This window comes from Camelus dromedarius, chromosome 2, assembly GCF_036321535.1.
Source record: "Camelus dromedarius isolate mCamDro1 chromosome 2, mCamDro1.pat, whole genome shotgun sequence".
Lineage (NCBI taxonomy): Eukaryota > Metazoa > Chordata > Mammalia > Artiodactyla > Camelidae > Camelus > Camelus dromedarius.
In genome coordinates this window covers 30,578,539-30,591,142 of record NC_087437.1, presented here as the reverse complement: position 1 = coordinate 30,591,142, position 12,604 = coordinate 30,578,539, and positions in this window count along the sequence as shown.

Genomic DNA, 12,604 nt, shown 5'->3' with positions numbered 1-12,604 from the left:
ACAGCCTGGTCTCCTCTGCCATAGAATGCCCTTTTCTCCTCTGCCCACTACGTTTTCCAAGATGTATCGTAGCGAATCCTTTCCTCTAGAAAGCCTTCTCTGGTTGTCATCTCTTCCCTGGTTGTACGAAACCTATCAAGAAGTACTCAATTCCATTTGGCAGCCTCTGATTCCACCCCATTGTATCCGTCTTTTCACATGCCTGCCTCCTCCACTAGCTTTAGACCCCTCTGAGGGCATTGTTTATGCCTGGTGACCTTTTGCTAGCTCGAGTCTTGGGGTTAGTTGTATTCAGTAAATGTTTGATAAACTGTGAGAAAACATGTCTGATATCTCAGTTTGTTGTGTGCATGGAAGGAGGAAGAGGCACTGAATCTCGTTTCAAGTATGGTGATGACTGAGTTTATCTTTGTTTCTCTTTAATTTTTTTCATTTCTGCTTTTTCATCCAGCCCATCCTTTTCTCTCCTTTTTGATTTAGCATCTATTTAGTCATTTTCCATGAGTAAGAGTAGCTGATTTTTGTCAAGTATCCTGTGATTTAAAACGTTTTGTGTGTAGTGCATCTCACTTTGTCCTTATAAGGATTTTGTGAAAAGATGAGGTTATCTCCATTTCATAGCATCCGAAAATAAATCTCAGTGATTTGCCCAAGGTTATGGGGCCTAGGAAATCACCCAGCAACATTAATCCAACTCCCACCTTGGTTCTCTTCCCCTACGCACCACTGCCTTTCATGAAGACTTTAATAAATATTTAGTTAGCATCCACCCTGGTCTAGGGACTCAGCTGGCTGCTGGGATTATGAGAAAATGGATATGTTTTTAGAGAGCCACCAGCTGGTAGAGATGCTGAGACATAATACATTGGTTTTGTTCCAAATGCCCAAACAAATAGAAACATATTATGCACAGTAGTTGAAAATATAAGGAAAGAGGATTATGATATCCATGGATAACACACTGTTTAAATGTTAATAAACTTTATTTTTAGAGCAGTTTCAGGTTCATAGCAAAATTGAGCAGGAAGTACAGAGATTTCCCCTCTGCCCTCTGTATCCCTCCCGCTGCACACAACTTCCCCCACTATGAACATCGTGCACTACACTGGATGTATTTATTATGACTGATGAACATGCACTGCCACATCATTATCACCCGAAGTCCATAGTTTATATTAGGGTTCACTCTTGGTATTATACAGTCTCTGTGTTTTAATAGATGTATAATAAGTTGTACCATTGTAGTATTATACAGAATGGTTTCACTAAAAACCTTCACGCTCTGCCTAATTACTTCTACCCCCAGACCCCCTACTCCCCAGAAACCACTGATCTTTTTACTGTCTGCGTAGTTTTGCCTTTTATAATGTCATATACTTGGAGTCATACAACCTTTTCTTACTGGCTTCTTTCACTTAGAAATATGCCTTTAAATTTTCTCCATGTCCTTTCATGGTGTGATAGCTCATTTCTTTTTAGTGCTGAATAATATTCCATTGTCTGCATGTACCACAGTTTATCCATTCACCTGCTGAAGGATATCTTGGTTGTTTCTAAGTTTTGGCAATTGAACAAAGGTGTAACAAATATCAATATACATGTTTTGTATAGACATATGTTTTCAACTCTTAGGTAAATACCAAGAGCATGATTACTGGCTCATATGTTAAGAGTATGCTTAGTTTTATAACAAGCTGCCAAACTGTATTCCAAAGTAGCTGTACCATTATGCCTTCCCACCAGGAATGAAAGAGAGCTCCTTTTGTTCCACATCCTCGCTAACATTGTTCTTCTTCAATATTGAATTGGTTATTCTGGGTCTTTTAATCTTCATATAAATTGGTCTCTCGATAACCACTAACTATCTGGCTGGGACTTTGATTAGAATTGTGTTGAATTTATAGAACAAGCTGGGAAGAACTGACATCTTGACAATTTTGAATCTTTCCATAAACAAGCCATCTCTCTCCATTTATTTTATTCTCTTTAGATATCTTTCATTGGAATTTTGTAGTTTGTCTAATATAGATCTTGTACATATTTTGTTGGGTTTATACCTAAGTATTTTCATTTTGTGGGGGTGCTAATGTAAACGGTAGTGTGTTTTTAATTTCAAATTCCACATGCTCATTCCTGGTATAAGGAAGGCAATTGATTTCTGTATATTAATCTTGCATCCTGCAATCTTGCTATAATCACTTATTAGTTCCAGGAGGATATTTTCTTTGTTTTACTTTTTATCAATTCTTCTAGATTTTCTACATAGAGAATTGTGCCATTGGTGAACAGAGACAATTTTATTTCTCCTTTTCCAATCTGAATGCCATTTATTGTTTCCTTTTTTTGTCTTGTTATCTTAGCTAGGACTTCAAGTATAATATTAAAAGCAGTAATGAAAGTAGACATCCTTGCCTTATTCCTAATCTTAGCAGGAAATCTTCGAGTTTCTCACCATTAAGGGTGATGTTAGCTGTTGGTTTTTTTGTGGATGTTTATTTTATCAAGTTGAAGATGTTCCCCTATATTCCTGGTTTGCTGACATTTTTTATCATGAATGGGTGCTGGATTGTGTCAGATTGTGTCAGTGTTCTTTTTAATGTGACCATGTGATTTTTCTTCTTTAGCATGTTGATGTGATTGGTTACAGTAATTGATTTTTGAACATTGAACCAGCATTACATACCTGGGATAAATCCCACTTGGTCATACTATATAATTCTTCATACACATTTTTGAACTTGGTTTGCTAATATTTTGTTGAGGATTTTTACATCAATGTGCATGAGAGATATTAATCTGTAGTTTTTTTAATAATGTCTTTAACTGGTTATGGCATTAGGGTAATGCTGGTCTCATAGAATATGATAGGAAGTATTCCCTCTGCTTCTATCTTCTGGAAGAGATTATAGATACCTGGTGTGATTTCTTCCTTTAATATGTGGTAGAATTCACCAGTAAACCCAATCTGGGCCTGGAGCTTTCTGTTTTGGAAGGTTATTAATTTTTAATTCAATTTCTTTAATGAATATAGATTTCTTCTTTGATTCATAGGTTATTTAGAAGTGTAGTTTTAATCTCCAAGTATCAGGGATTTTCCAGCTATCTTTCCATCATTGATTTCTAGTTTAATTCCAGTGTGGTTTTAAAGTAGGCATTGTATGATATCTACTCTCTTCAATTTATTCAGGTGTGTTCTGTGGCCCAGAATGTGGTCTAACTTGATGAATACTCCATGTGAGCTTGAGCAGAATCTGCTGTTGGATGAAGGAATCAATAAATGTCAATTACATCCAGTTGACTCTTGGTGGTGTTGAGTTCAGCTATGTCCTTACTGATTTCCTGCCTGTTAGATCTGCCCATTACTGACAGAGGAGTGTTAAAACCTCCAGCTATAATGTATTCATCTAGTTTAGTTTTTGTCTTAAGTATTTTTACACTGTTGTTATATATATACACACATTAAGGATTATTATGATTTCTTGGAGTAATCGCACTTCCGTCATTATGTTATGTCCATCTTTATCCCTATAACTTTCCTTGCTCTGAGTCTGCCCTGTCTGAAATTAATATAACTACTCTCACTTTGTTTTTGATAAGTGTTAGCATGATATATCTTTCTCTGTCCCTTTACTTTTGATCTATGAGTCTTTATATTGAAAGGAGGGTTCTTGTAGACAACATACAGTTGGGCCTTGGTTTTTGATCCATTCTGTTTTAATTGGTTTATTTAGATCATTGACATTTAAAGTGACTGATATAGTTAGATTAATATCTACCATATTTGTTACTGTTTTCTATTTGTCGCCCTTGTTCTTTCTTCCTATTTTTGTCCTCCACACTTTTTTTTGCCTTTTGTGATTTTAATTGATAATTTTATTATTTTTATCCTTTAACATTTTAGTGGTTGCCCTGTGTTTTCTAGGAAGCAATGCTCCCCTGGGAATCAGAATTTCTAACCCAGCAGATATAAGGTTGTAGGGACAGAAAGCACAAATTCTGCAAGTGGGTCACTAAAACTAATGTTGAGACCAGCTGACTCCAGTTCCTCCCCTTGATTCCAGGAGCCCCTGCTTTGGATCCATGTATAGGATCTGAGCCTGCCACCATGGACACTTTGTTCATTAGTCCACTGTGCAAGCAGTGAATTGACCAAAGAGAAAAGCTGACTGACACCCAGAAAATAAGTCACTCTGGTTGTTAAGAGCCTCCTTGTGATTATGCATACTTTCAGAGTCACTCCTGAGAGGGGCTATAATGTGGCAGTGATCCATTTCTATAGAACCCAGTAGAGCATACCAAACTGTCTTCGAATTTAGTTCCAGATCTTTCCTTCTCCATCAGTTGGTTATAGGGAATTTCCCATGAGGCCATAGGTATGGGCTGAGAGAGTGACTTTAGTGCAGCAAAGGTGGGTGATAAGGAAGTCTAAGCCAACAAGTCATATTTTTTGCATCTTCTGGACTACGTGAGTCTTTTCCTAAATACACCGTTTCCTTCATGCAATAATTTGTTTCTATGCCTCTCAACCTTTTTCTGGGAGTTTCTGTTAACACCACGCTCATGATGGACAGCTCCAACTGCACAGTTACTTGGTGTACCATTGCCAGGCTCTCAGGCTTTACTTCAGAGGGTATGTCCCTTCATGTTCCAGACCACTGGACCCCTAAAAATTTCACTGATGTTGCAGACCCCTTGATCATCAAGGACTTACCACCTACCCTCTGACACATACGTCAAGGCATTTAAATTACCTGACCTGTTCTCCTTATTTGGTCCAATTAGTAAAGTGTCAATCAGTATAGCAGGCTAGCATGATGCACTGCAGAATAGCACAATGATTGAGCTCAGTGTAGAACAGACCACGACAGACAGCAGAAAATTAACACAGATCTAGAGCAAGGCAGTGAAGACTTACTGCTGCCCTTGCAATGTCAAGGCAACCTGCTTTGGATCCTCTCTATTCACAAGAATAAGGAATAAAGCATTCAACAAAATGATAGCCACAAATGAAGTGCCAAAGGTTGAGCCGATTTGCGTCAGTAAAATTTATATCTAGCACAGAACCTAACTGGGGATACTGTCTTAAGTTTATAGTAGTCCACTGGCCCCCACCATGATGCACATGATTTTTTTTTGCAGAGGCCAGGTAGGTGAAATGACTAGGTACATTATGGGAATCACCATCCCTGAATCTTTTGTCTTTGTTAGTTCTGATTTCTGCAGTTATTCCTAGGAGGTGATACTGCTTCTGATTTACCAGCTTGGCTTGGGGAGAAGATGCATTGTACCTTTTTTAAAAAAAATCATAATGTTTCTTAATTCATGGGTCAGGAAACCAAGGGCCAAGTTCTAAGTATATTTATCCTATTAGGCATTCAGAGACTAGAGAAATGGCAGCAGAATGGGTCCTTGGATCTATTAGATCCGCCATGAGATGGGCTTGAGCCCAAACATTGTTGACAATCTGGTATCTGTAAGGCTCTGTTTTAACTAGAGGTCTATGTAGTGTGTGGGGTTCTCTGATATCGGTGTCAACAGTGATTTCACTCTAGCCATCCTCAAGAAGTCTGGGTATTCCCTTTTCTTCAGTGCTCAATTACTCTGGCAAATTTGAGGAAGAGTTAGAGAAATATTTGCCATGCTGTGGTGGCATTGTGGGGACCCAGAATTCCCTTTCATTAATGGGCTCTGGATCTGTGAACAGACTTAGATCTAGTAACTGGAAATTGCAGTTTTCCATCAGTGTCTGACATTGGCCTTATGATGATCAGTTTTCAATTTTTTGGTTGTACAAATCAGGCAACACCCTAGTTGAATGGTCTTCAAACTTTAACATGCATCCAAAACACCTAGAGGGTTAATTAAAATACAGATTATTGAGCCACATCCCTAGAATTTCTGCATTAGTAGGTCTGAAGTGGGACTTGAGAATTTGCATTTCAAAGAAGTTCCTAGGTGATGCTCAAGCTGCTAATCTTACGACTACATCTTGACAACCACTGCTCTTAGATGGTGGTTTGTCTACGTTACCTTTGGGAAAACCATCATCAATTAGCTGCAATAATAAATCACTTTGGCCAAGGCACTATGACTGGCATTCTGGTCATACTGCTCAGTATGGCCTCTGCCACCTGGTCTCTGTCTTTCCAGAATCCCAGTATCTCCATTGATACAGGACCTTCTACTATCAACACTGGCTGGAAGAGATCAACCAACAGTGAGTTTCTCAATGATGTTGGCTCCTTCATCACCGGTGCATTTCTTAGTGAAGGGGGTGTCCTCTCCTGGAGGATATCCTCAGGTGTGGGTTTGCATATCTTCACTCTAATACTCTCTTTTCCCTGAGTCTTTTGACCCCTTTCTTATTACTTTGCCAAGTAAGTTCCAATAGATCCACCTCATCTTACGGAGTCATTGTGGATTCAGGCTTTATGAAGTCATCCCAGCTAACTATTAGGACTGGTAGACATTAAATTTTATTAGGACCTTATTAAGACTTGCTAGACATTAAATTCTAGCTTATGGATGAGTTGCTGATTTTAACCAGTCTCTCCTGTTTGGTTTTAAATTCCCCTTCCCTGGCCCAACACCCTTACGATCTACTCCCACAGATGCTTCTCTGATTCTTGCTTGATAAATTCATGATCTGGTCTTCCTACCTGCTTTGGAGCCATCTATGGCTTTCACAGAATGCCTTAAAATGACCATTATTAACTTCCCCAAACCTACCAAAGATTTCAATGCCATCATAAGGAGCCAGTCACTGCAGAAGCACTATAATTATCATTACCCCCATCTGATCACTTGCAGTGGTAACTTGATATCCCCAAACTTACCCTAAACCTCTGCCCTAACCCCGTCAACCACAAGTGAAAGCATTAGTGATTCTGATGCCACAGCCTGCCAACTGTCATTACTATCCCCCTTCTGGTACCAGCTGTCTCAGGCTGGGGTTCTTGGAGAAGACAGGGGGATAGCTTTTGTGTTAATGTTTGATTGAGGTACAGTCCCAGGGAAGCAAGAATTAGGGGAAAAGGAAAGAGAGACAAGGAAATAGGGGAAGAAACTACAAGGAGAGGAGTATTAGCAAGCTGCTATGACTTCAGAACAAACATGGCTGGTTGCCCAGTCTTGTGGGACATTTCCAGAGAGGCCAAATAAAATGATTGCATTTTAAGAACAGTCCATCAGGGAAGGAATGACAGGTAAATATCTGCTGACACCTTTCTATCTCTTGTCCTCCATTGTTGAATTCTGCCTCCCTAGGATGTTAAGTTTCCCACCTTTCCAGCTATGTTATGTAGCAATTTTCCCAGTGTAAAGGTGCTGAAAAGGTCTCCTAAAAAGAGGGAACAGCATGAACAATGTGTGAAGAGTAGAATTATGCCAGACATGCAGAAATGCTTTTTTTTCCCTTCCCTGTTTTGACCATCTTGGTGGATGGTGTCCCACTTCCTGACATGGTGAGGAGGAGAAGGATGGGTGGGGCAGGGGAGAGCTCCCTCTCAGCCATGATGATTTGAGATTCCTACTAGACAGCCATTTGGAGATGTCAAGGTGACAGAGCCTGGAGTACCAGGCAGAGGTCAGGGCTGGATATAGATTTGGGAATCTCTGGCAGAGGTGGCTTAGAGCTATGGGGTCAGGTGAGGTTGCCCAGGAAGGAGATGTAGACAGAGCAGAGAAGGGGATCCGGGATATCCTTATTTTAGATGATGAGCAGAAGAGGAGGGTCCAGTAAAGGGGACGAGGAGCACCCGGACCAGAGGGAAGAAACCTGGAAGAGACACTGAAGGAGATGATGAAAGTGTTTTAAGAAAGGTCTACACCTAGTCTGAAAAGTTTTAAGTAAATATTGGAAAGTCAGGATATTTCATATAACAGTGTAGGTCTCAGCCTTTCTTGGACAACTGACAGGTCTGACAACAAGGGGCCCCACATTCTGCCCGGTGAAACCCAGCCGCAGGCGGACGGGGCCTGCGCTCATCCGTGGGCATGCGCCGCCCAGCGGCCCAGCCTCCCACCCGCTGCTCTCGTCTCCCTGACTATTAGGGCTTGTCAGTCCTCATTTGTCATCATGCTTACATTACTGAAAGTCCCACAGGAGAGAGCTATTTCTCTGTGCGTGAAGTCTCTTCATCAAAGCCAGGAAAACAAAAGGCAGTCCAAAAGAGCCGTGCATTTAAAAGCAAAATTGGAGAGAGCATATTTCTTTACGGAAGTAATGAATAGTCTACGTGTTTAATAAGGAAACAAAGCCTCTTCAAGAGAAACTGCTCTGCCTGCTTTACTCGATCATATTACTGCCTTGTCTTCTGTGTGCTTTTGAGTTGACCCTACTCTAAATTCATTTGCAAATTCTGTTTCCAAAACAAATGCTTCTCAAATGTTTTCATCATGTTATTTTTCCTATTCAATTAACCTCCGTGAGTCCTGACTGTTGGTGCCCATGTTTTCTGAACACAGAATATATAAGCTGATGGAGGATGTTTTTCAAATCTAAACTCACACTTAAGAGCAGTTGTCTTCTGTCCTCTGCTGACTCTCCTCCCAGCTGCCAATTGGGAGCCAAGTAGTACGTGTGACAAGGCCTAACATCACCATTTCAAATTCTACCTGAAAGACCATTTTCTAATCAACCAGGCAGTGTCTGTATGGCAGGAGTAGTTCACGCTGGTCCTTTCCAGAACCCTTGCCACTAGGGAGCTACAGCCAGCCTCAGTGATGGGGTGAGGGGAGTGGGCCCTACATCCTGTGGTCTGAGCCTTCCTGCCACCCCTCCCTGACCTTCCACTCCTCCTCCAACTCCTTACCTTGCCACCCACGCCCTTTTCCATCACCTCCTGGTGACAGGAAGGTCTTAATTCTGGGTAGTGATTACATTAAGGCATAATAATATCTTAAATTAGAGGCTTCATCTCCCAAGAGAAGGGAAAACCAGTCTTAGTCAAGTCTTTTCTTGCAAATTCACAGCAGTTGTTAGAAGCTTGAGGTTAAAATCTTTACCTCTGGGCCAAACTCCTTGCAGTCAAATTCCATTTTTGCCATTTACCTCTTACCATCATCTGTAAAATGGGAATAATATTAGACCAACCTCATATGTTGTGAAGATGGTGAATTTACATAATACATGTTAATAAAGTCCTTGATTAATAGTGGTTGGTGTATAGCAAATGCCCACATTCTTGTTGCTATACTGTATCATTATTACATATTATGACATATGATTACATCTTTTTTCCGTTTAGTTGTTGTATAACCGCTGTTCTGATGAGTTTCATTCTCTCTGGAATACAACTCCTTTTTTTTTTTTTTTGCAGAATTTTCCGACTTGTGCACAATTCCCTATATCTATCCTTTCCTACCTATAGAGATAGGAATTTCTGTTTATAATTTATAGACCCATACCTACTTAACAGAAGAAATAGAATATATTCATCTGTAGAGAAGTACATATTTATAATATCTTATCAGAAATAGTAGAGGAAGGAAATCACTTATATATGTCAAAATCCTTCACTTGTGTCCAGTCCCATTTGTCTCAGATCTTCCAAACCCTTCTTCAATTGATTCTTTACTCTGAATTCCTTTAAATTCATGCATTGAATAAGTGGTCATTTTGCATCATTTTTCATGCTGCTTTGTGATTTCTTTAACATCTAGCTTCTTATTTCCATTTTGCTTTTCACCATGAGATGGCAGCGTGCTTTGAACACAGTATGATTTCCGTATGATTCTGGATTTTTTTTAACATTAACTCCCTCAGTGGATTCTCTATCTCCAGGTGCTGTTTCAGTGCATGTTTGTGTAGTTCACTTTAAATAATGTCTTGAACTTATTTTTTAATTTTTGAACTTTTCCTTTTGAGAAATTTTTAGACATATAATGGTGGTAAAAATAGCACGAAGAATTCCTGAATACCTTGCACTCAGCTTCCCCAAATGTTAACATCTTACATAACCATAGTGCAATTTTCAGAAACAGGAGCTTAATATTGATACAGTACTGTTAGCTAATCTACGGTCTTATTCAGATTTTATCAGTTGTCCCACTAGTGATATTCTTCTGGACCTGATTCCAACCTATGATCCCACGTTGCATTTGGTTGATATATCATCTCTGTCTCCCCCAATCTGTGAATGTTCTTACCCTTCATTTGTCTTTCATGGCCTTGACACTTTTGAAGTGTATTGGCTAGTTATTTTGTAGAACGTCCCTTTGTTTTTGGTCTGTCTAATATTTTCTCATGATTAAATTCGGGTCACGCATTGTTGGCAAAAGTCCCACAAGCCTGACCCAATGCCACTTCCACTATGGGGTGAAGAGTCCTTTCACGCTGGCAAAGAAGACACATCAGAATTTAGGGGCTCCACGCCCCCAGCTTCACCAGAGTCTTCCCACATGTGTCTGTGGTAGCTCACAGAACCCCAGTTTTTCCCCCAGTCAATGCCCTCACTTTGATAGTAGACACTCTTTGTAGCTGGGAGTTTAACTCATAATTCAGTTAATCACAGGATGAATTGAGCAGGTTATTACAACTAGACAAAGTTCTCAGGCAAAGAGTTCTAGGAGTTTGAAGTGAGCCTCCTTCTGTGAGTAGAAACAAGTGCTGAGAAGACACAGTCAGGGAATGGGTGCATCTGCCACAGGGGTTTCCTTGAGCAAAATTGGGATGCCATTACTAGAATATGGAGACTAAAGTCTGGGCAGGAGGAAATGGTAGATATTCATTTCCCACCAATGCCATCCTGTGATTTTACAGAAACAGTTTTCTGCGGGTCAAATTGCTATATATGTTGTATCAGTTAGGATGCTTCTAGCTACAAGTAGGAGCTTATCAAAGTACAAGTGGCTTAAAAAATACAGATTGTATCCGGCATGATCGGCTACGGCTACATTGCACCGTGGTGACACCCTCTATCAGTGGCTGCATACAACGAAGTTTATTTCTCACTTATGCAGAGTCAGCGGAGGGTTCAGAAGGCTCTCTACAGCAGCTGTGCTGAGGCATTGGCTCATCTTTCCAGGCTGCTTGGACCTTTGGCTGAAGAGTGGCAGGGAGTTAAACACTGGGCATGAAACAACACTTTCCGTCACGTATTTCAAGTCATAGGGCTGTGCTTTGGAGGCAGGAAGTGCTGTGCTCCTGCGTGTCCAGAGTAGAGAAGAACAGGACGTCTGCAATCAGAGGTGACAAGTACTCCCAAGGGTTTATTTTTCTCTCCAATAGAAAATCGAGAGGTAGTCCCACGGTGGTTGTGGTGGCTCAGCAGTTATTGGAGACGCAGGTATTTTCTGTCTTTCCAATCCGGCATCCTCGATTTTTCAGGGACACCTTTTTGTCACAAGACAACAAAAGCATCTCCAAATGTCACGTCCTTTCATGTCAGTATCCAAAAGCAGGAAGAGAAGGGCGGGGGTCTCCTTGCCTCTTTGTCAGTGGAATGGGGCCGCTTTCCCAACCAGGGGAGAAAATCTTCACAACAGACTTCCCATTACACCTCACTGGTCAGAACTGGCTCACACGGCCACTTCTACTGCAGGTGAGCCTGAAAAGGAAGCATCTGACATTTTCAGCCTCTCTCATGAGAGGCCGGCTCTGCCGGTGTAGAAAAAGGGGTCGGGGGGTGGCTGATGAGTTCAGTGTCAACAGGACAAGATACAAGGCAAGAACATTCTCTGTATCCAAGAACGGCAGTATCAAATATTTGCCCCAGATTACCACGCCATTGAAACTTCACTTCCTGAACTCCCACCTTGTGGGACTCAGAATTACAGTCACTGCTGGCAGAGTTGTATTCAGTCACAATCCCCTATTCCTGAGAAAATTGAGTCTTACCTGAGATCCAATATCAAGCAAACTCCTGGGAACAACTCTCTTTGGCTGATCGGATGAGAAATAATGGCTTTTGCTTGATAATTCAGGCAATTTAAAAGAAGCTTCCATTGTACAGAATTTTTCGGAACTCATAATCAAAGCAGTAGACTACAGATGAGTAGGAAACTAGGGCTTGATTATGAAATTTTTCCTTCCGGAAAGGCAAACCACAACGTGGCTTATTTTCTAAACAGCCAACTTTCTGACACTAGGCAAATAAGCGTAAAGCATTACATAACCTGTGACTGTGTATTTTAGAGTCAAACACATTCTCTGGGACTTTAATAACAGAAAAAAACAAGTGATGGTAGCAGAGACTCCTGTTTCAAAGGACGATTGACTGACATCTTCCAGTTAACTTGCTTATGACAACAAAAGAAAAAAGTTGCAATGCCATTAAAAGGTGAAACTTAAAAATGATTATAATAAACTAGGAACAAATTCACTATCTAAAACAAAATAGAGCTGGACTGAGGAAAAAAAAATATTCAGTCTTTTATTCTGGAAGAAAAGACAGTGTAAAAACAGTAGGAAGATTCTTTATATCCCCTCTATTGGCCTCAGAGTCTGCACCAACCAAAAAAGAAACACCTGCCTCTTTAAGGAGGCCAGAAGAATTCCTCCCCAATCCCTTCTTCTAGATTATTTCAGAGATTTCACTCCTGCCCCCTCCCCTTTCCCCCCCTCACACTGACTGTGAAAACTACACTTCCCAGAATGCAGCGC